Here is a 25365-nt window from a genome sequence, read left to right on the forward strand (position 1 = left end):
GTTACCAATTCCACCTCAGATCCGTAGCAACAAATGAAAAACAATGTGGGCTCTTTATTTTGTAGGTATGTACATGCGTGGTGCGTGCACCTACAATATGACCTGGTAGCAATATCAAAGACTTTTTTGAAATTCTTTAGCTGTGCTGCACAGCATCAAGGATACTGTGCAGGGTGATTGGCAAATCCAGCGTAGCTTAAAAAGGCGGAACCTATTGGATTTGACAATGCTTGTTTTTATTGGCCTCCCTTCCTTTTTCATTACATATACTAAAGAAAGGAGGTACTGTGTTTGCTGTTTAGTTCCGCAGAAATGGTATAGAAATGGTAGCATTCAGTTTCAGCTCTCTGAAAGCAGAGAGAAAAAGCGATGCTTATAGCTGCAGTGTAACTTCTTTGTTATTTCCAGTGCATGTTGTTTATTTTTTTTTTAATATGGCTTACCGCTATGCTTTACTTTCATTCCATACTAGTAAACGATGCTATGCACTGAGGTCTCAGGCGTAGTCCAGGGACTACTAGAGGGTTATCAGGTAACTATTAACTCATCTGTCCTCTGACGTGTGGCAGGGACCAGGGTATTGATATCGAATATCTTGTCTGCTCCATTTTCTAGATGAAGTTGACTATCAGTGACACAGCACATATAGATAGTAGAATAAATCGCGATAATAATGTGCTTCATTAAAAGTGTTTTTAGTGATTCATAAAAGTGGGCAATCGTAGTCTGTTCTCGGATCGCCTGTCAATGTCTCTGTTCTTTCCGAGACAATCACACGTGGCCTGGGCACCACCCCATCTGGCATCAGTACTAACTTGTCACTTGTGACCCGTTGTGTTGTACAACTGGAAAACGTTGTGTCTTAGCCTAATGCAGGTACTTTCTCAAGACTGGAGTATAATTATAATGAATATTTTTGTTCTCCCATGAATCCCTTCCATACATCAGTTCTCTGAGCAGGAAGGATGGAAAGACATGCTCTCTCTTCATGTTTTGCTACTAAAACAGACTCATGTTTACACTCAGTCCCCCCAAAATATGCGCTCCTTGTAGTTCTTCTAGGTCACCATCAGCAGTGCCATTGCTCATGTTGCTATGTTGTCAAAGGGATCTCTTTTTCTAAATATAAAAAGCTTTGAACCATCCACCTTCAAGGATCCACTCTGAAAAAGTATGGCAGTATGCGTAGATGTTCAATTGTGAAGTACTTCCTATTGACAGCCACCCACTGTGCATTCTCTACAGCCAATCCACTTCATTGTTTTACTATGTGTAATTGGAAATTACCCTTGTTTGCACAACGGCTAATCTTATCTAGGTATATAAAATCAGTTGGCCATACCAGTGCTGATTAACTGCCCAAATGCGAAGCCGATCTTGCTGCGAATCTCCATTTGTACATTGCCTTAACATCCCACATTAATCCCGTCTTGACACTCTAGGCCCTATTACGATGTGATACGGTACGGCTCCGACCTCAGGTCGGAGGCTTTCCGACTCACATCTCGGCTTTCATTTCTGACTGCCAAACACAATCTAGGCTGTTGAAAGTGAAACCAGTCGGTCATTCCAGCTGGATTCTGACAGTCTCCTGGAGCCCGTCTGCCATTTGGAGACTGTAACCTAATCACATACGATGGCATTTCCGCCGGGAGGATTACAATGTCTGTTTTCGACAGGCTTTCCATGCCGGGGTTTTGGACATGGAAAGCCCGTTTGAAAGTGACTTTGGGGGCCCCTAGCAGTGCCCCCTTCTCTGTGCTACCTCCAGCTGGGGATCGAGGGGGAAGCTATGGTGCACCCCTGAAAATCCCTGCACAGTCGTGTTCACGGTGTAAAGATATGAACAAACTCCTATTTCTGTATGGGAGCTTGTGCTACAGCCGGGTTATGGCCGCATCACAAGCTCCCATAGAGAAATGGGTGTATGGGACCACACCATGTGCGGTCACATTTTAATTGGGGTGTCAGTCCAGAGACCGCAATGGTGTCGGTCGGAGGCAACTCCGACTGACATCGTAATTTAGCCCTAAGTGTTTCCCACACATTCACTCTTAGCTCCCTGTCATGCACATGTATTTTCATATACTATTACGTACACTTAATGGCTGTCTCTAGTTGAGGCACTTACAAGTGGCCTCACTAGATTTTCTTCACTGCCTCACATACAAGAACTAATTTCCTGCCTTTCTTTCACACATATCACACACATTGGCTGGTTGCCCCTGTTAGATAAACTCAACGGGTAGAAATCTCTAACTCTTTACTTGTCAATAGAAGACTGTCACTCCAAGACCTTGAGGTGTACTTTTAATGAGCACTGCTTTATAACAGATTCACACAAACACCTGAACACTCACACTCATATCCTTACCTTACATGACAATAACTGTTTATACAGAGCCATCCTCAAAATTTCCTATTCAGCCATCACTGTATGCATTAGGGTTGCTGCTTCGCGGCTAACTGTTGGCAGAATTGGGGGTACTCTTTGTACAAGGGGAACATTATTACTCTTAAAAGTTATATATCTAGATCTGTCATTGGTGAGGTGATAGTTTCCAGGGAAAACAGTAGACTTTCCCGTGTCAGCAAACTGTATGCTTATCAAAGAGAGTCAGTGGCACAGGATCATAAATGGAATAGTACCACTAGATTTGCGTTTCCATTTTTTGCTGACTGGTATTGCTGTTTCTTTAATTCTGCACACTGGGGTACGGCTGTAGAGTTCCCAGTGTACATGCTCTGACCATAAGACAAGCTAACATTGGCTAATACACAATTGGAACATCTAATTTTCTGTAAGGCCATAGTATTTGTTGCAAGAAAATAGATCAATGGCCTGGTAAATTCAGTGTTATCTGTGGATTGGATCATATATTGTGCCATAAATGTTGTAGACTTGTAAAGCGCACAGCTACCCCAGCAACGGGGCGTCCCGGCGCTGTAGACCGCTGGGGAACCCATCCTGGCTATCCCTGTGAGATGGTCCCTTTCTGGGTATCTCCAAGGTGAAACCAGGCATCCCCAGCGTCTGTGGGGGGCCGTTGTAGAGATGAGGCAAGCTTAATGCCCAGAGTTGCCGAGTGTGTTCCTGGTAGGGGTGGGCGGAATTTGCGGAATTAACCTTCGCAAATTATCGCGAGAATGTTTAAAATTATCGCAAACAAGCAGAAATATCGCGAAGATGCGGAAGTTTTTTTCCGGCATGTTCGCGAGATTTTCTGCATGGTTGCGGGTCGCCAACTTACCCATGTGGTTGCTTGCGGGCGCGGCCATCTTGTTTTGAGTTGTTCTCGCGGTGCATGTTCGCGAGAAGAAAGACGTGATCGCGCGACGCATGACGTCACTGCGGGCGCGAACTGTCGCGAGACAGCGCAAATGGCTAAAAACAATACAACATCTCATGGAGAACGCGACCGGATCAAGAAAACTTGTCGGCGAACGCAGGGATTCAGGTAAGGCGATCGCGCGCGCGCAAGAATGTATCATTTTACAGCGCGAGCAAGAAACAAATTATCGCCAAGCTGCGGAAACCGGAATTTTTGACATTTTCGCGCTCTCCGCGGAACGCAAAAATGTCAAATTATCGCAATTTCCGCGAACGGAACGAAATTTTTGCCCAGGCCTAGTTCCTGGTTAGAGTAGGTACCGAGGCGAGAATTATCAAGTCCGTTTTGACCCTGGTCCACGACCCTGCCGCGTCGGGAATTGAACCCTGGTCCCTGGCCGATTCACTAGACCATCCACTAGACTGGCAAAGAAAACAGAGCATTGGGCCTACCTGTGTATCATGACTACTACACCTTATTCACATCAGAGTTTTTCACACCTCATAAGGGAAGCAATGACGGGCCAGATGTTGGCCGGCTAATGCTAATTAGTATATTGGGGGTTTAGTCAGACAAAGTCTAAAAGCCGCAGGTGAACCTGGCAAAATAATACCCTATCTTGAAAAGAAAGAACCCTACTTTTAAATCATGAATGTCTCCATAATAAGATTGTGTAGCAAGGTAGGGTGCATTGTATTTTAAAGAAATACATGCAAGAATGTAGCATTGGCATGTACCTACAGTGACCTGCCACTAAAGGATATTTTTTACTGAAAATGGCTGTAGCATTAGCTTGTTCCTCTGAGAAAAACTAAAGTTCAGAATAACATTCTATTTCTGCCAACTCTGGCATACGCTAAAGAAATTATTCAACAACTGTTTCATATATTTATTTAAAATCCCACTCCCTGGAGAAGCTGGGGTTTTGATAAATATTACAAAATTTAACTTTTAAAAAGTTAGATTTTGTCTGCCTGAACCTCCAGTTGGCTGGTTAGAATTATACTGCCTGCAGCTGACTCCTGCAAGTTCTTCCACTTAATGAGATGTGAACAATGCTCCACAAGAAGAAATAATGGCTTAGGCCTTTTGGTAGGAAGATATAGGTGTTTGGAATATGACTCCTCTCAGCAAAGCTGGGGAAAGTTCAGGAATTTCATTAACTTGAAAGGCAAAAGGGTTAGGCTTGCCCATCCATGGATACATGTCAGGGAGACCTAGGAAAGAGAAGCCTTTGTGTCCTGAACACAACTGTAGAAAGATGGCACCTGCCCAATAGAGGGGAAAACTGGTCCCAGAGTCAATATGCTGTAGCTGGGGAGGAGGAGACTACTAATTTCTCTAAACACATCCCTTTATGGTTCACCGGAAAGACCGAAAAGCAGAAGGATGCTGCCATGTTAGATATTATTTAGAATAGAGCACTATGGGATATGTTGCAATAAGACAAGCAGGATATACTCATTGGTTATGGAGTCTTTGGGAGTCAAATCCACCCACTAAATGGTAAATCCTAGGAAATTGCAACTCTCTCACAGCTCATCAAGATAGTTTCTAGAACTGTGTAAGAATAGAAGAGGGCTGGGAATTTCCTACTTGTACCTAGTACTGAGAAGTAGTCCTCAAGGATCATTTGGTTGATCTCCTGTGTGGCTACAGAGACACAACAGGCTGCAAGAGGCCTTGTTACTGGAAGTGACCAATTGACAGGTAGCAACTGGACATGGACTGGATCCTGCTGAATGCCTCTCCTGGAATGAGACCTGGCCTTTAGGTGCTGTCACTGAGGTCCTGAGAGTCTTGGAAGGGATAAAGGGAAACATATAAAGAATGTCGGAGAAGTTGGGACTTAAAGAAGTTTTAGGTTTCCAAGACATCCAGAGCTTTAATGAGTCCTCACTGGAGTGGTGTCTGATTACAAGAGAACTTCTTTGGCTGTAGCTTTCACGCTGGTTCCACTGGAGGATTGCCATGGTTCATGCATCAGGAGATATTGAGGTGGCTTAAATTTCTCCCACCCTAATGGAGAAGACTGGGGGGCATATGTATGAAAGGAAAAATTAGTCGCAAATGCTGCGAATCGCAAAAAACAGCATTTGCGACTGATTTTTCGCAATTTCATATGTATGACACAGTTCCACACAGAAAACTAAGAAATCGCTAAATTAGCGATTTCTTAGGCTGCGAAACATTGAAACTGCGATTTTACTTGCGAATACTTAATTTGCGATTTCTTAGCTTAGCGAAAATCGCAAACAAGAAATCGCAAACTAAGAAATCGCTAGCGCATGTAAGAAAAAAATCGCTAATTGCGAGTTCACGAAATTGGCAATTTAAGAAATCGCAATTAACACCAATTGCTTGCAGGTGGTAAACTGGTGCAAGGTACATAAACCACCCCACAATGCAACAGACCCACCCACAATGGCAGCAATGTTCGTGATAGCCTGGAGGCTGTGTATTCGGGCCCTTGCTCAGAGGAGAATGAGACAGGAACGCATATTCAGGCTGCGCATCACCCTGTTCCAGCACACTGAAGAGGACATCTATGACAAGTACAGACTGCACCCCCAGACCATAATGGACCTGATTGAGGAGCTGAAACCCTACTTGGAGCACCCTACACGCAGGACACAAACAATTCCCACACATGTGCAGGTCCTGTGCTCCCTGCACCTCCTGGCGTCAGGGAGTTTTCAACGGGTAATAGCGGAGGTTGGTGGGGTGTCACAGAGTGCACTGTCGCGTTTCTTCCATGCCTTCCTAGATGCAATGTTGCAGAGGCTCTCCCATCACATTTACTTCCCCACCACCCAACAGGCATTACAGCAAACAAAACTGGACTTCTAGCAGATTGCACGTTTCCCCCACGTCATTGGCTGCATTGACGGGACCCATGTGGCTATCACACCCCCAGCAGCAACTGAATATGTCTACAGGAATCGGAAAAGCTACCATTCCCTCAATATACAGATTGTGTGCAATGCTAAGTATCTCATCACAGACATCGTACCCAAATACCCCGGCAGTACACATGACTCTTTCATCTTCAGACACAGTGGAATACACAGACGTCTGAGTGCTGGAGAGTTTGGGGAGGGGTACCTGCTAGGTAAATACATGGCACACATCAATACATCCACTACATCACTTGAGGGGGGGGGGACACTGACTTACCTATTGTGTTTGTCCATGCAGGTGACAGTGCCTATGCAGTGCGCGACTTCATCCTGACCCCATATCTGGATCCTGCAAATGCTAGTGAGAGGAGCTACAACAGGGCACACAGATCTACACGCTGTGTCATTGAGCGAACCTTTGGAATCCTGAAGAGCCGCTTCAGGTGCCTGCATCAAAGTGGAGGCGCACTGCAATACAGCCCTGAGACCTGCTGTAAAATCGTGGCAAGCTGTGCAATGCTACATAACATGGCAATGAGGAAAGGCACCACAATTGATGTGACCGATACAGACACATCGGATGACGAGCGCCCTGCTCCCCCTGCCAGACCTGCAGCAGGAGTTGGGGCAGCTGCTGGACGCCAGAGACGGACAGAGATCACACAAAACTACTTCTAGGTGAGTAATGATGAAATGAAACAACAAAGCTTGATGATGTGTCAAGTGTTTAATCACACTTCACATGTAAGAAATAGTAGCTGTCCCCAGCACATGTTGTGCACACAGTGCAGGTAAGGAACAAGTAATTGTGCAAACAGCATTTTCAGGTTAATGCACCCGTGTTGCAGTGAGTGTCCCCGCAGATGTTCACCTCCTTCGGTGACGTCCAGGCTGAGTGCCCCCCATGGTGTTCCCTTGGCCTGCACCCTGTCTGGCACTGCGGCGTCTTTCCCCTGGCAAGGTGGGAGTGAGGCTGCTGCGACTTGAGTTGTCCTCACTCTCGGCAGAGGCCATTAGTGCGCTGCCACCAGCATTGTCTGTCTGCAGCTGCTCCACAGCAGTGGTTACCTGCGCAAGCCCTCGGGGAATATCCTGGCAGCAATGTGCCATGTCGACCTGCATTGTTACGCTTCTGCGTGTGAGGGTGCTGGTGGTGGTGCAGAGGCGGTTCACGGCCTTTGTGTAATTGTGTAGGCGTGCATTTGCACGTTGGCCAGCCCTGTCATTTGCAGCTTGGTTGTGCCTCAAAGTGGCACAGAGCTCATGGATTGCCCCTGCCTTGTTCTTCTGGTCCTTGTGTATGCGGCATAGCTGCTGATTAATTGACCGCAGTGCTTTGCTTTGCAGGCGCTGTTCCTGCAGCATGCTCTGTTCCAGGCCTGAGAACACGGACCCTTCTGCTTCAGTTGCAGTGCTGCTCCTGGGCCTTGATCTGGATGTCTCCTGTGGTCTTATCCTTGGCGTTTGTGTGTTATGACTGGGCATATGTGACACACCCTGACTCCCCTCTCTCCTGTCGGTGTCATCCCCTGTGGCAGGTACTTCGTCCTAAAATGGAGGCAGTGGGGGCACATGTGCGTGCTTCCTGCGCTGGATTGGCTGCTGCTCTGTGTCATCGCTGGAGTCCGCAGGGTCTGCAGGCTCCTCTCCCTCTGCGCTGTCTTCTTGTGCCATGCCATGTGCTGTGGATGTAAAGGGGACTACATGAGTTTGTGTTATTGTCTGCATGTGGCAATCAATAAAGTTACTACTTTTTTTGGCTAACCTCTGACACTGTATCATTCACTTATCCCCAACCCACATGTTGCATTTAATTTCGTTAGTGTCATGGACACACAGTCAGACACAGTACTACGAGTCCCATGATGCATTGCTGGGTGTGCTGTAAGACCTGGCCTGGATTGACATTTTGGGAGTTTACTATGTGCATTTGGGGAAGTGTGCAAGGCTCCTCATGGGGGGTTGGCTGCTCTGCAGTGGATGGTCCTCCTCCAGTCTGATTGGCGTCCTTCAGTCTGGCTGCCACCCTCTCCTTGGACCTCTGGCGCATGTCGTACCACCGCTTGCGCAGCTCATCAATGGTACGTGTGGTGACTCCCACTGCATTCACCTTACTCTGTATCTCTAGCCAGATTTTCCTCTTCCTGGCCTCTGGGACACGCAGTGCCTTCTTGCCGAAGAGGAGCTCATGGCTGCAGACCATCTCCTCAATGAGGACCTCCTGATCCTTTTCAGAAAACTTATGTTTTCTCTTCCTTTTCTCTGCATCCTTGCCCTGCTGTTGTTTGGTGGAATTCATTGCTGGTTGCACTCTCCTGAGATGCCTCCTCACACTCCCCAAGCAGCCTCTGGGTGTGGCTCAGGTGAGCAGGTGCAGGAAATCCCTCCAGTTTCCTGTTTGTGATGTCATCAGGCTGCACCTGGCTTGCAGATTCCTGTTTTTGCGATTTCTTAATTAGCGAATTTCGCTATTAAGAAATCGCAAAGCGGGTGTCTGAGAATTATTTGCGAGTTTTAAGGAATCGCAAATGATTAGCGATTAATTTTTTACATCCCGTTTAGCGAATCTGAATTTGCGAATCGCAAAATATCGCAAATTAGGATTCGCTAAACGGGAGTTTGATACATATGCCCCTGGGTGTTGTTATGATGTTTAAACTGAATCTCAATCACTTCCCTCTATTAAAATTATCATTCTGACTTTTCAAAAATATGTACTTCACAACTAAGGGAGAACTGTCAAGCCTACGCACTTTTGAATAAGTCCTTCACACTACTATACCAAATGGTCAGCACCACTCAGCGGTGTGGAAACGCACATTGTGGAAGCCCAGTATCTTGCACATGCCTATTAGAAGTTAGAGAATGAGTATGCTAAAAGGTTACATGAAAACACACATGGTGTCTTGGTGAAATGGCAAAGTTCATAGCATTTCAAAAGGCATTAACAAATAAGTTTGGGATTCTCTGTACTAGCAAAGACACCTCGATTGGTATGTGTTATTTTTCCTATGGTGTTGTAACAGGCTGACGTTGATGGTACCTGGGACAGGACATGCAACCAAGGAACAACAATGTGAGTTCTGCTAGACATCGTACGCATTCTGTTCACTGTGCTCCAGCTATCACTAACCTTTTCTTGTGGTTAATTGCTCAATCTCTACCCCAAACACCTTTTTAAACTTTAACTTATCAAAACATACTGAAAATATTTACACCAAATAATGAAAATCATGCTTTCTGAGTAAAGATATATATATTTCTGCCAAAAGCTGCTTAGGGGCAGTCTAGAGTGTGCCCCAAAGCCCCCGTAGTCCCTGCTGAATCCCCAGCCAGCACCCATAGTAGGTGCAGGTGGGAGCTAGCCATTATTTAAAAGTGGGTACTCACCTGGGGGACCCAAAGCATGGGAATAGTTGGACCCGCAGGAGGAGTGCCAGGGCCACCACAGCCCTGCCAGCTCCCCAGCCAGCTCCCATCCTGGGTGCCAGTGGGACCTAGCTCCATTTGTTTGCTACTAGTGGGAGAAGCTTTTTTCTGTGCTCCTGCCGGGTGGAGGAAATGTTGTAATCCCTACCTGGGAGAGGGCAGGCAAGCAATACAGTTAACATTCTCTGCATGCACTCTGTGCCAGTGGATGGGGTTCCCCTGGCCAGACTAAGGCCCAGGAAGGGGGACCCACCCCCATAAAAATGGCACCGGGATGAACACTCTGGGGCTTCTCTAAGGCTTGGGAGGGTGGCTGCACCCTCCCTTCTCTAAAACTATTAGTTAGGCCACAAGGGATGGGGTCCCCAGCGCCTTATATAGGCTCCAGGAGGTGGTAGATATATATATATATATATATATATATATATATATATATATATATATATATATATATCACCACCCTTCACTTCTTCAGATATCCCGGGACACTTTAGCGTCGGTGCAACCGTGGGTCCGAAGACGCCCACTATTATCCATACATTTTCACCAAGTACTCACAGGTACCGTTGCACTCCCGTCAGGCACAAATCACCGCACAGAGTCCATCCGTCATTAGGTGAAATAATCGTTTATTCTTTGCTTATCGGTTTACAGCCATCAAATACCCTACGCGTTTCAGCGATCCACTCGCCTTGGTCACGGGTAAACACAAAAACATTTTTCACCAAATGGTTTTTAAACACATTTACGTGAAACGTACCAACATAGATAACGGACTGTCATTCTAGAGGTTAAGGTTGATGATCTGTTTATTATCTGGGGTGGGTCTGAACAATTAGCGACTGAGTTCATCTCCATGTTAAATCAAAATGAAATGAATTTACAATTTGAAGGAATTATGAGCAACCAGAACATTGAATTTCTGGATTTACAAGTACAGGTGTTGGGCAAGAGACTGAAACGCGTATGCCGAGCGTTTCAGGGACAGAATCACTCTGCGCTTGAAAAATCAGTAAAGCCATTTTTTATTCCCCGGAGTTGTGTCGCGCTGTCTACTTACTTGGAAGAGAGCATGAACTGTATGTTTTAACCAGCAAGCAGGCGCTGGATGGCGATGCGCCCTCTCGGTCTGGAGCAACGCGGTGTAGCCTGCACCTGGAGTGTTGTGTGTTTCCGCGTAGCCCCCCCAGCATGTCAAAACCACTTGGAGTGATTCTGGATGCAAGGGGAGAGAGGAGGCAACATTGTGTGCCTGATAAGGGGACAAAGAAATGGCCGGACTCCCCAGCAACCAGGGGTGGTGTTGATACCTGCAGCCAATTGTTATTGGGGTACCACATGGTGCAAGGAATGCCCTGTTACTCAATGGGCCTCCTCAACGGACTATCAAGACCAGAAGGCACCTGGCTGGGGTATGCAAGCAAAGCAGCTGTACATCATTAAGCGGAGGAGGGGCGAGAGACCACCTGACTGGGTGTGGCCTCGGGAACAGCATAACATCGCTAGGCCCCCCAGGAACACCAAGAACACCTTGAAACTGGCACTGACGAAGCCGCTTGAAGGCTGAAACGCGTATGCCGAGCGTTTCAGGGACAGAATCACTCTGCGCTTGAAAAATCAGTAAAGCCATTTTTTATTCCCCGGAGTTGTGTCGCGCTGTCTACTTACTTGGAAGAGAGCATGAACTGTATGTTTTAACCAGCAAGCAGGCGCTGGATGGCGATGCGCCCTCTCGGTCTGGAGCAACGCGGTGTAGCCTGCACCTGGAGTGTTGTGTGTTTCCGCGTAGCACCCCCAGCATGTCAAAACCACTTGGAGTGATTCTGGATGCAAGGGGAGAGAGGAGGCAACATTGTGTGCCTGATAAGGGGACAAAGAAATGGCCGGACTCCCCAGCAACCAGGGGTGGTGTTGATACCTGCAGCCAATTGTTATTGAGGTACCACATGGTGCAAGGAATGCCCTGTTACTCAATGGGCCTCCTCAACGGACTATCAAGACCAGAAGGCACCTGGCTGGGGTATGCAAGCAAAGCAGCTGTACATCATTAAGCGGAGGAGGGGCGAGAGACCACCTGACTGGGTGTGGCCTCGGGAACAGCATAACATCGCTAGGCCCCCCAGGAACACCAAGAACACCTTGAAACTGGCACTGACGAAGCCGCTTGAAGGCTGAAACGCGTATGCCGAGCGTTTCAGGGACAGAATCACTCTGCGCTTGAAAAATCAGTAAAGCCATTTTTTATTCCCCGGAGTTGTGTCGCGCTGTCTACTTACTTGGAAGAGAGCATGAACTGTATGTTTTAACCAGCAAGCAGGCGCTGGATGGCGATGCGCCCTCTCGGTCTGGAGCAACGCGGTGTAGCCTGCACCTGGAGTGTTGTGTGTTTCCGCGTAGCCCCCCCAGCATGTCAAAACCACTTGGAGTGATTCTGGATGCAAGGGGAGAGAGGAGGCAACATTGTGTGCCTGATAAGGGGACAAAGAAATGGCCGGACTCCCCAGCAACCAGGGGTGGTGTTGATACCTGCAGCCAATTGTTATTGGGGTACCACATGGTGCAAGGAATGCCCTGTTACTCAATGGGCCTCCTCAACGGACTATCAAGACCAGAAGGCACCTGGCTGGGGTATGCAAGCAAAGCAGCTGTACATCATTAAGCGGAGGAGGGGTGAGAGACCACCTGACTGGGTGTGGCCTCGGGAACAGCATAACATCGCTAGGCCCCCCAGGAACACCAAGAACACCTTGAAACTGGCACTGACGAAGCCGCTTGAAGGCTGAAACGCGTATGCCGAGCGTTTCAGGGACAGAATCACTCTGCGCTTGAAAAATCAGTAAAGCCATTTTTTATTCCCCGGAGTTGTGTCGCGCTGTCTACTTACTTGGAAGAGAGCATGAACTGTATGTTTTAACCAGCAAGCAGGCGCTGGATGGCGATGCGCCCTCTCGGTCTGGAGCAACGCGGTGTAGCCTGCACCTGGAGTGTTGTGTGTTTCCGCGTAGCCCCCCCAGCATGTCAAAATCACTTGGAGTGATTCTGGATGCAAGGGGAGAGAGGAGGCAACATTGTGTGCCTGATAAGGGGACAAAGAAATGGCCGTACTCCCCAGCAACCAGGGGTGGTGTTGATACCTGCAGCCAAATGTTATTGGGGTACCACATGGTGCAAGGAATGCCCTGTTACTCAATGGGCCTCCTCAACGGACTATCAAGACCAGAAGGCACCTGGCTGGGGTATGCAAGCAAAGCAGCTGTACATCATTAAGCGGAGGAGGGGCGAGAGACCACCTGACTGGGTGTGGCCTCGGGAACAGCATAACATCGCTAGGCCCCCCAGGAACACCAAGAACACCTTGAAACTGGCACTGATGAAGCCGCTTGAAGGCTGAAACGCGTATGCCGAGCGTTTCAGGGACAGAATCACTCTGCGCTTGAAAAATCAGTAAAGCCATTTTTTATTCCCCGGAGTTGTGTCGCGCTGTCTACTTACTTGGAAGAGAGCATGAACTGTATGTTTTAACCAGCAAGCAGGCGCTGGATGGCGATGCGCCCTCTCGGTCTGGAGCAACGCGGTGTAGCCTGCACCTGGAGTGTTATATATATATATATATATAATGGTTAGTATCTACTTTCCATAGGAAAACTGTTTTTTGACTAGCCTTTAACTTTGGTGCCATTTGACAAATCTTCACGAAATTCTCCCCCAAAAAAGTGCACCACTGATTCTAGTTGTGCACGGAAAGTTTCGGGGTGATTCGTCAAATGGGGGCTAAGAAAAAGGGGGGTTCAATAAAAGTGCATTTCCCATGTTATTTCTCATGGAGATTTTAGACACAGCTGCTGAACAGAATTACATCAAGTTTGACAGAAAAGTAGTTCTTGGTCCAGAAAGCAAACTTTTTGTTATTTGATGTAAATCCATTCTGTAAATTTGGAGATATTAATGAAAATCCAAATGTATACATCTAGAGGTGCAAAGCCTCCATGAGATTCGGTCTCAGCAGATTCCCCCCAAAAAAAGAAAAAAGAAAGAGAAGGGGGCAGACTAGGAGTACCCCGAACACATAGCCCTGGTGCTGGGGGTCCCCCAGGGACTGCACAAAGACAAGAAAGCATTTATATTAAAAAACATTCCTGCAAAATCATGAAAATGTGCAAATTTTCAGAGAAATACCAAGCGTGGTCTAGTGCGCTTGTTTGTTAACTTGACCCTGGTTCGGCTAGGTCCAGTGGACTTATTTATATACATGATAGGGGGATGGAGCCCAAGCCGCCCCCCTCCCCATTGCTGACATGGGCCCTGGGGACTACTGACTCCCGGGGACCAGAAAAATGTAATATGAAGAGGAGGGCAGTCACCAGTCCCCCACCTTCAGGCCGTTCACTGCCCTGGGGACCACCACCTCCCCAGGGCAAGGCCAATTCAATTATAATTGAAGGAGAGGGGCTGTGCGGCCCCAATTACAGCATAATTTATGGCCCTGGGGCCCACCATCTCCTCTGGGCCAGGTCAATTAAATTCCAATTGAAAGAAGGGGGCCACGGGGAGTGCCCCTCAAGGTCCATTTACAGTGCTAGAGACCACTAACTCCCTACGGTCTGGCTGAATACAGAAAAAGAGGGAGGAGGGCTGCACGGCCACCTCCTGGGCCATTTACGGCCTGGGGACCACCGTCTCCTTGATTTCAAGCCAAATAATGAGAAAGCAGAGGGCCATGTGGCCCCCTTCCTGGAGCTATTATTGGTCTTGGGGACTGACACCTAGAGGGCCTGCACCCTGTGTCCCTGGGTGCCCACCACCAGGACAGCGCTGTTTGCTCTCACTTGGTGGTAGAATTGACAGCTCCCACCAAGCAAGAGCGAACCTTAAGTTTATTCCCAGCGGGTGGGAGCAGAAAAATTGCTCACACCAGCTGAGACTGGTCTTTTCATCTGTTTCCCTGCCTGCTGTCAAGTCGGTAGGAAAACAGATGAGGGAATTGCTCCTGCATGCAGGGAGATGCATAATTAGCAGCTCCCTGCATGCAGTAGCAATGCCAGGGACCGTGGGGTCATTGAGGCTCCCCTCACGGTCAACAAACAATGTAAACTGGATGCCCTGGTGGGCACCAGGTACCCAGCATGAAGAGGCTGGGCCAGAGACATGAGGCCACATAGCCTGCTCCCCTTACAATAATTGTACGGCCCCCAGGGAGTGGGGCTAAGAAAAAGGGGGAGTCTCAAAATGCTTCTTCTCTATGTTAATTCCAATGGAGATTTAAGACAGGACTAGAGCCCGAACCTCTGAATGGAATTACACCACATTTGGCAGAAAGGTAGCTATTGGTCCAGAAAGCTTTTTGAGAATTGGTGTGGATCTGTTCAGTATTTTTTTTTTTATTTATGAAAAAAAAATTTGTACATATAGGGACACGAATCCTCAGAGGATCCGGCAGTCCCCGTGCTAAAATCTGATTGGCTGCCAACACTTCAACCAGCAAATATTGGCAACACTCCCAAAATAAAACCATAAAAAAGAGAAGGGAGCATGGTAAGAATACTTCGACCCCCTAGGCATCATGGGACCCTGCAAGGTCCAAAAAGCATTTTTAGCATGTTAGCAGTAAAAATCAAAACGAATTCGCAAATTTGTGGCAACATTTTCTTTTTTTTAAAGTGCAGTTTCCCTTGATTTCTTTATGCCCCTTCGGTTGGGGTTGTATTAGGATGGGGCCGTATCTGTACTACTCTCCCGGCATCTCGCATTGTGGCTGTGTCCACAGATCATCCATGCACCTTTATTGCCTCTCTGCTCCTCTGGCGCCTCGCATGGGCCAGTATAAGGGTGCAGCCTGAGGCACCCAGCAGCAATAATGCCCACACCCCAGGGGCAGCATCAGCATCAGAGCCACACAGAAGCACTGCATGGCCCCAGAAAGCATGGGCCAAGTCTATACTCTCCACCACCTTGGGCTGCAGAAAGCTGCTGGCTCTGCTGTGCTGCTTGCGCCTCAAGGTACATGCAGGACTCCTACCTCCAGGGCCCACTATGGACACCCACCAGGATGCTTGATGGTTTTATTTTATTTTTGTGTTTTCATGTGGCACCCTGCATCGAACCTGCAATGCACAAGGGTGTGGGAGAGCTGACCATCTGCCCTGCTGTGAACACTGGGAAATCAAAAAAGATATGAGTCCAGGCTACACATTAAAGTTCTGGGAGATATGGATGCTGGAATTGGCAGAGAGAAACTCACCTGGAACAGCCAGGTGCTGGCTGCACCTAACAGGGTTTATGTAACAGACCTGACAGTCAAATACCAAGACTGTTGGGGAGGTTGGGGCAGCTACCGGAAGGTAAATAACCCAGGGTTTTGACCCTCGAGGCAATGGATACAGTCTGTTGTGCAAACAGACCCTGCCAGACATGGTGATTAATGGATATAGCTGAGGAAGTGCGGTTACCATGCTTCTATGACCCATACCCTATCATTACACTGCTCACCTACTGCGGTTGTGGACTCTTAGAGGGTGGAGCCGCGGCGATCCAGAGGTGCTTTCTGTCATGCCGTCCTGTAAGAACTACCTACCCTACACATTGACGTTTTAGAAAGTAAGTCCAACCCAACACTTCCAGGTGCTTTAGAGATCATCTGGTAGATGGAGGTCGACTGGCAGCAACAAGCAGGGCATGACTTGGCACCACACTGAGAGACCAACTGCAGTCAATCAAAGGTTGAGGAGCTTCATCTCACACCTGATGCGAGGGATAGAACCACTATAATGAGATAATAAAGAACCAGGAGAAACAAGGCCCTAGCGAAGGTGGGTGAGTGCAGCACTTGTGCTTTGTGGACCTTATCTTAAGTGCATGTTGTTAAATGCAGGGGCTTGTAGGCGCCACATAGGGGATTGGCTAATCCCCATTTCAAAGTGCAAGATGCCAGCACTTGTAGGTAGGATGGGCATATACTAGAGTGACAACGGCACCCCACATGCCGTGAGCTCTACTTCTCAGGGTAGAGGAAGCATCTCATTGAATCCATACACATGAGATGGAGAAACCACTTTCAGGAGGGATAACTGCGTTCCTGGAGCAGGGAGCCCCACATTCCACATACACAAGGGATCTGTTCCCCGTGCAGGATGCCCCACATTCCCCGTGCAGAGACCATTAAGACCCTACATTATATGTGCAGAGGGTACTGCAATCTGTATGCAGTGACAACTTCATCTCCCGTCCTGAGAGCAGCATCCTTATGCAGAGAGCAGCAGGGCCTGCATCCCAGATGCAGAACTGAGTGGGTCCCTCTTTCCCTTTGCAGATGGTCCTGCATTCCATGCGCAGAGGGCACTGGAATTGCTATGCAGTAAATCCGTATTTGTAAAGCCAAAACTACTCACCCTTACGGGTCTCAAGGCACTGGGCGCAGTCATGGAAATTAAGTGAGCTATTTCCCAGAGTCACATGGTGCTGAGCTGAGCTGACGCCAGAGACGGGGATCGAACCGTGAACCCTGTGCTCCGAAGTCAGCTGCCCTGGCTGCTGCACCACACCTCTCCACCGCAGGTGAGAACTGATCTCCTGTGCAGACAGTTGTGGGCTCCACATTCCCTTTACAGTAGGCTCTACATGCCCTGACCGGCGGATCCCACCTTTATTGTGCCGGGAGCAGCAGGGTCTGCATCCCACATGTAGAGGTCAGTGCTCACCTCTTTCTTTTGCAGCTGACCCCACAGTCTTGTCCGGTGGGTCCCACCTTTCTTATGCAGAGAACAGCAGGGTCTGCATCCCATAGTGACCCCTTGTTCTATGTGTGATGGAGAGTAGCCCTTGTCAGATCTTCTTTTCTTGCATGCCATCTACAGGCAGTCCGACTGCTCACGTGCGGTCATGGAGCAGGCCCAAGGAGTTTGTTCTCCAGCACCTATTCATCACCTACCTCTCCGCTCGGACCACATCTGGTTGATGCGGGGTCTCACTCCGATGACAGACCTCCTCAAGTTCAAGGCAGTCAGAATGCGAGGAGAGGTGGATGCAAATCGTTGAAACAGTATCAAAGTTGTGGAGGCCAAGAGGTGGTTGATGGTCAGCTGGTAGTAAAGAAACCCTTTATAGTGCAGCTCAGTACATAGAGGTGCGCTGAGCTTCCTTTCAATCACAAGGTGTTTTACGGGTATAGAAGAACATTGGGTGGGCAAGTGGACTGGTAGCCTCTCTGTGGGACTGCTTCAAGATGAAGCATGCAATACAGGAGATTTAATCACAAAAGACAGTGTAACGAAAACACGCGCCCTCCCATATTGTTTTCAAGTTTTAAACTCTCACATGATCTTTTAACTTCATCATAGACATAGAACTTATTAAAACATTTTATACATTTCTTATATTTTCACAGACTGCATTTCAATGTGCAAAACGTGCAAAACTTAATTTTGATGAGCTATATTAATGTTTCACATCACACTGATAAATCATCATTTAATTGCTGATATTCGTTCTATCACTGTAGCTCAAATGGGACACTAGAACACAACCCTGCGCTGTTCATGCGCTCATAATGTGTGCATGTACAAGGAAAAATAAACAACATAGAAGATCATTTCATAATGTTCTCAAATGCATTATGATGTCTGAAATCTGAAATATCTATATTACCTGCTGGTGGTCGCCAGTAGGTAGTTATAGTTAGTTCCTCAGTCCATATGTACGAATACTCCATTTTGCGTTTTTCTAATTGTGATATTCAGTCACTCGCAATTAGGAAATTGCAAACTAGAATGTCTGTATGATTGTGCATCCTCAACTGCGACTCCCAAATTATGCGAGTCGCAAATGTGAGGGTCGCAAGTAGTAATTTCCTAAACTGCTGAATGGAATCGCTAATTCCGATTCACAATTTGCAAATGTATTTGCAAATTGCACACGCCCCCTCAAGTACAGGAAGTACTTCCTGGTTCAGGTGTATGACCCTCAAACCAGGAAGCCTACTGTGAGGAGGTGCTGCAGACTTCTGCTGAAAGTTGTGTGTTTTGGGGCAAGGAGGGCACATCTTTTACAAAGTATGGCAATGCAAGATGCCGATAAGGAGACTGGGTGAAAAAAAGAAAATTAAAAATTGTTAGAAAAGGATTTAGAAATCCTTTCAGAGGAATGCTGCAATAACCATGAACAGCTCTTTGGAAAGGCCTCTATGTCAGTCCTGAGGACAAACTTATTGAAAATCTGGCTGGACATGCAGGCCCAAATAAATGCTGTTAGAGTGACACAGAGGTCAGTGGATGAAATCCGCAAACGTTGGTATGAACTCAGGTCAAGGAAGAAAGAAAAGGTGGCCACTCATCTGGAGAGTGTTGTATCACAGGAGGAGGACGTTCCACAGTACAAGCACCCACAGCCACAGAAACGCTAGTGGAAGACACTCTTGAGCAAGAGGCAGTTGACAGATTCGGGCACATAGACACCTCAACAGCAGCACCAAACCCAAGTACGTGCATATTACCCACTGTCCTTTTAAAAAATCTAATATGTATTCTGACACATGTCTAATAGGCATTCGCTGCAGCCAGACAAGTGCATTATGGTACATGTAGTACATTGATCATAGTGTATATTTTAGATACATTTTATGTGCTGAAAAAACAAAATAAATCGTATGTCTATACAAATCAAACACAAACAAAAGTAATAGTAAGTCTCTTCTACACCACAGATGATGCACCACAGCACACAGAAGGGGCTGAGTCAGAGGGAGGTGATGCCACTCATGAATGAGGAGGACGATCAAAATTAGACATACTGTCGACTCTCAATATCACATGGGCACATCAGTGGTGCTGTATGTTCACCACAGCCTGCATCAGGAGAGGAGGTTGCTGGCCAACCACAGCCAAGCATAGACTTAGATCCTGTAGTGAGAACACGCCAGCAGTGGGGACATAGTCGACCATGACATAGGCCAAGATCTGTCTCACAACCAAACCTGTCCAATCCGCAAGCAGTTAAAAACACCTAGGTATTTGAAGGCACTAAGAACTCTATGTTACAAATGTAATGCCTGCAACAAAAGCAAATAAAATCATGTAGCACAGATTATATGACCCCCCACGGATGGAACGTCAGACAGGAATCACAAACGTCACAAATGTCCTTGGGGCCTAGACCTGACTGCACATGACCCACTAGTGATAGAGGAGGTGAAGACTTCTTTGGTAGTGCAAGAGATACATGATGAGAGGAGCAGCCACACTCAAGACTTTGGGGTTGGATGGATTCCCTGTTGAGTTCTAGAAGGCTTATGAGCCTTTCCTAAGCCCTAGATTACTGGACATCTACCAGGCCGCACTGCGCAAGTGGAGAGTACCTTAAACGATGGGTGAGTCCCTGGTGGTACCACTGGTCATACCTGACAGAGATCTGATGGAACTGATGTCCTTACTAGGGATGGACTACAAAATCCTGAGCAAGATTGTGGTGCTTAGCCTGACGGAATACTTGCCAAACCTGGTACACACAGACCAAAACAGTTTCATCCCTGAAACATCCACCACACTTAACATTAGGAGGCTGCACAGGGTGAAGGAAATGACCCCCGAGAGATGGCCATACCTGTCTGATGCTGGACTTAGAGATGGCATTCAACACCATCGACTGGGGCTACCTTTTTGCCACCATGTCAAAAATGAATATTGAGGGGAGACTGCAACGTTACATATGTCTTTTTTTTTTCAACAGTCCGGGTGAAGATAGGACACCATGTGTGGCCCTCTCTCGTGGTGAGCAGGGGCACTCATCAGGGCTATCTACTTTACCCATTACTCTTTGCTCCGGCAATGGAGCCACTGACTAACCGGCTCCGCCAGAAGGCTGGTGCCTGAGGTATTCTGCTGGATGATGGCATCCATATAGTTTCAATGTATGCAGACGACGTGCTTCTCTACATATGGGACATCCATATGAGGATTCTTGAGATAGCAGTTATTCCAGCAGGCGTCGAGCTTGAGAGTTAAGTGGACAAAATCTTGGTGTTCCATTTATGCATGGATTGCCACCTACAGGAGGTCACGGTAGGAGACCAGGTGGTGAAGTGGGAACCTTGCGCCTTCTGATACCTGGGGATCCATATTTACCACACTACAAAAGATCTCATTGATGGATACTTGACTAAGGCCATATCCTCTCTATGCCCATGAATGGCCTTCTGGAGTACTCTCCCACGCACAGTCCAAGGGCAAATATCACTTTCCAAAGTGATAATGCTCCCCCTGCTTTTTTATTTCTTTCATAACTTGTTAGTGGCAGTGCATGGCGCCACCTTCATGGAGCTACATGCCATGCTTGGAGAGTTCATATGGAACAAGGACAGGAGACGGGTGGCACTCCATAGACTGCAGCTACCAGTGAAAAGGGGTGGCCTAGGTGCGCCAGATTTTGAACATTATTACTTGGCAGCACAGCTGCAATGGCCTGTGTGATGGTTAGCTGAGCGTCAACTGGACGAAGTGGGTGGAATACCGACAAATAGAGCACGGGAAATGGTAGAGTGATGATGCACCCTGGATTAGGAGCCCCTGAGTGGTGAATGCTCCGATGAGCGTGGCTTATCAGATTTATAAGAAAGGCAAGAAACTTATGCCGGATATAATCCCTTATTCTCCGGCCACTACACTGAACTTTATGATGCCATTCCACACATGCATAGGTAGATAATGCTTAGTGGCCGGAGAGATGCGGTGTTGACCTTGGAGGGTGACCTGTTCAGAAATGGGACGTTAATCCCCTTTGGACAGTAAGAATATGACGTACCGGTGGGGCATTTTCTCGCCCATAGGACATTGATAGCAGATATGGGATGCCTCTGGAGTGTTACAGACACTGAACTGGAACAACATCTGCTGAGCCATGCCCTGCATGTCATGGGTTCTGTCTGAAAACATATAACCTGGAACATCAAACGTTTGGCTCACACAACAACAGACCCTTTGGTGCTCTCGCGCAGACTCTTTGAACGGATATAGGAATTGGAAAAAAACATACATTACCCACGCAGGGTGTCTCGTAATGCCAAATTCCAGTACATAGAATTTAGCATTTTGCATAGGGCATACTTCACTCCGGCCACCTTACACAAAATACTTGGATCCTCCTCTCTTTGTCCAAAGTGCCACGTGCATAACTCGGATCTGATACACATGTTCTGGTCGAGCCCGGATGCTATGATGTTGTGGACTGAACTCACAAATATAGTAACCACACTTACGGGTCTTGCAGACCTCGTCACCTTGGAGGGAGCACTTCTGGGTGTATTCTGGCAGAAAAAAACTCAAAAAGGAACCAACCGATTGATAGATTTTGTGATGCTCATCGGTCACCGGGCGATTGTGATGCACTGGAAAGCCACCACACTCCCGACAATACAACACTGGTGCACAGAGACACTAAAATGGGGCAAGGCGGCCGCAGTTATGCTGTGAGGGAGCAGACCAGGGGCCTCCATAGGGTTCCAATTGCTGAATATTGGGAATAAACACTACAAGAACTGCAGGACACACAGGATGCTCCCCTGGGCGGGTGATGGTTATTAGCCGTCAGAGCCCAATGAACTCCGTTTTGTGCCCTAAATAGGGTAGGACAGCTTCAGTGCCGCAATACTACTGTCCTGTTACATTTGAAGAACAGGATGCCTGCCGACCCCATTCCCGGAGAAGGGGGAGGGGAGAGCTCTGGAATCAAACATTTAACAATGTTGACTACTGCCTATGTCTTTTTTTTACAGAGGATACCATGCCATGCACCTCACGACTGTGCTGTAATACAAAAAAATGCGGACATTTTCAATGCTTGCAATGTCAATGTGATCTGCTATTTGTCTTAGTTTGTTTTGACATTGAGTTTCTATCATATTGAACCTATACTCCTGTCATAGACTGATGTTCATTGCATTGAGAGACCTTTCCCAACGTCCTTCTCGGATAGCATTCTATGATATGCATATTATGACCCAAAAAAACAATACAAAATTGTTAAAAAAAAAATATATATGTTGCATAGTTATCACAGCACACCAGTGGCTGTAATGTGGCCAAATACCTGTGACACTTTAAAGAATGGAAGGGTAGAGCAGGAGGACAGTCAGCTTCTGTCCTTGAATAAGAATGCAGTAGTAATCTCTCTCACATCTCCTTTTATGTGTTCTCCCTTACAAATGTATCGAAGCCCACATGTTCCACTCTTTACCAGGGATTCTTCGATAGTCAATATCAGCGAGGTTGGCCTGCTGAGAGGGACCTGGGAACTTTGCAAGGGTGTTGACTTTTGTCGCATCATAATTCTGATCCCTGCATCAACGGGGGATCCATAAAACTGTTGTGTTTGCTTCGTGCATTATTAAAGCAATGACAGAGCAACTAGACTATTAATCACGCTTTTAAATGCGTCGCCTCTGCTGTGGGTGGGAATGCTGGCGATCATACAGTACTTTCTGGTAATTCCTCTGGCTCACAAAATTAATTAGCTCATTAATTAAATCAAGTGATTCTATTTCACACATTCCAGTCAGAGACTGGTGTTAAATTAGTCAGAAAGGAGCATGGAATTCCAGCTATCAGAACGACGAATAGCAGGTGTAATACGGAAGCCACTAATAAAATATATGTATTGTTTTAATTGAGGTTATGATAAAAAACCTTAACAACAGACTTTTGCTTCTCCCTTTTCACTTGTTTGACATTACCCCCTGCAATTAATTTAATCCATCATTGTAAAACTACAGATATCTGTGTTTTTAAGAATTCACAGATACAAGGTCTACCTTCAAAATAGGATACCAAACTGAAGGAAACCACCCTAAGCGTTCCTTCTCAAGATGTACCCCCAAGACTACTTAAGACTTGTTGTGTTCAGTCTGCTGTTCAAAATTCATTGTTACCACCTACTAAGCAATTACATGAATTCACACTAAACGTCTCTATTCTCTTGTACATAGTGGCTTGCGATAATTGCTTTTTATGCAAAATCATTCATTCTTTCTGTTTTACTTGTTATGGAAAAAATTGAAAATATTGGGACTTATTTACAAGCCCCTTGCGCCACCGGTGAGTCACTTTTTGTAACGCACCACTGGCGCAACCTCCTGTCCCATATTTACAAGGACACGTAAATCCACTCTGCATGGCTTTTCCTATTCCTGTAAATATGGCCCCTTCTCATGCAACACTTTGCGTGGAAGGGGCATGACATGAGTGTTTCTATGGGGGTTCCCATGCAACACTCATGCATTCTGCCGCATTTCCAAATGTACGACAATTCGTAAACCTAGAAATGCCTCAGAATGCTATGCCACCCCGAGGCGCAAGGAGGAGAAATGTTTACATTTCTCCTCGTTTCTTCCTTTTTCTAGGGGTGCTGCAGTCTGCAGCACACAAAGGAAGAAAACATCTCTTTTAATGTTTTTGTAATTGTTTTTTTGCAGGAAGGCACCCCTTACTGCACAGAAACTATCTCCCTGCAATGCAGGCAGCATGGTGCAAGGGTGCCTATGTGGTGCATGGCAGCCGATTGTGTTCCAGAGCAGGGAAATTCACAGGGATGAGTCATATTGTTGTAAATATGACCCATCCATGTGCTTTGAAAGTGCCACAGCATGGCGGTGCCGTGGTGCTGCACTATCTTCTAAATAAGGCCCAATGTTTCGCTTACGCATACGCAATTCCATTTCTAAATTAGACAGAGCTCTGAAGCCTTGTCTCAGACTTCAAGATTTTCAGCGGGCGAACTACAAGCCAAAACCACTCACTCAAAGTACTAAACAACAAAAAATGCCAACTGTACCCTTCTACATGAATGACACAAGAGCTTCTTTACCTACAGGCAGACAGCGGGAAAGGCGAGCCCATATTAGAGCATGGGAAGGGAAATGGCCACAACCTCTGGCACAGGCATGCCGAACATCTCAACTTACTCAGACCCATTCAACATATATCACCTATTCACACCTTGATCCCTATCGTCACATGCTCATTAATGCTCACCTATACACACACAGCCTATCAACACACACAGCAGACTAAGCAAACATGATACTTCTTGCTCATCAATGCACACACTGAGTTTTTCCCCTAGAAGGCCTAGCACTCCTCGCCACCACTGTCTTTATACAACCGTTATCACTGCAATAAGGCTATCAGACATATCCACATACATCCTTATTGTCCCAGTCACCCTAGCTACAGCATCAAGATAAACGACCAAATCAACAAAAACATGTGTGATTTCACTGTATCCACAAACCGGAAGCGGTTAAAAACAACCACACACCATCTCCTTCTCCTATTTTGCCCTTTTCTGTTCTTAGCTGCCCGTCATCACCTTGAAAATTGTCTACCGCCCACCAAGGCAAAAACAAAACTTTCCTTCCTGGAACACGTCACCATAGCTCCAAACACTCACCTTGAAGACATTTGACTGGCTAACTAGCCTGGCTGACTTCAAACTCAAAGGCGACACAACATCCAAGAATGTGCACCTGATTCTTCTTGTGCAAAAGTGGGTATATTTTTGCCACACCACAGAAATGCCAATCCCCTTGGGAGGGATATTTACCAGGTGCAGTAAATACCTTCTATTCCGAGCTTATCACTTAGCTATTAATTACTATTACTGCAGATTTTCTAAATGAGTGAAAAAAAAACATGTCTTATTCTATTAAAAGCTGACAGAAAAAA

This window comes from Triturus cristatus, chromosome 8 (assembly GCF_964204655.1).
Source record: "Triturus cristatus chromosome 8, aTriCri1.1, whole genome shotgun sequence".
NCBI lineage: Eukaryota > Metazoa > Chordata > Amphibia > Caudata > Salamandridae > Triturus > Triturus cristatus.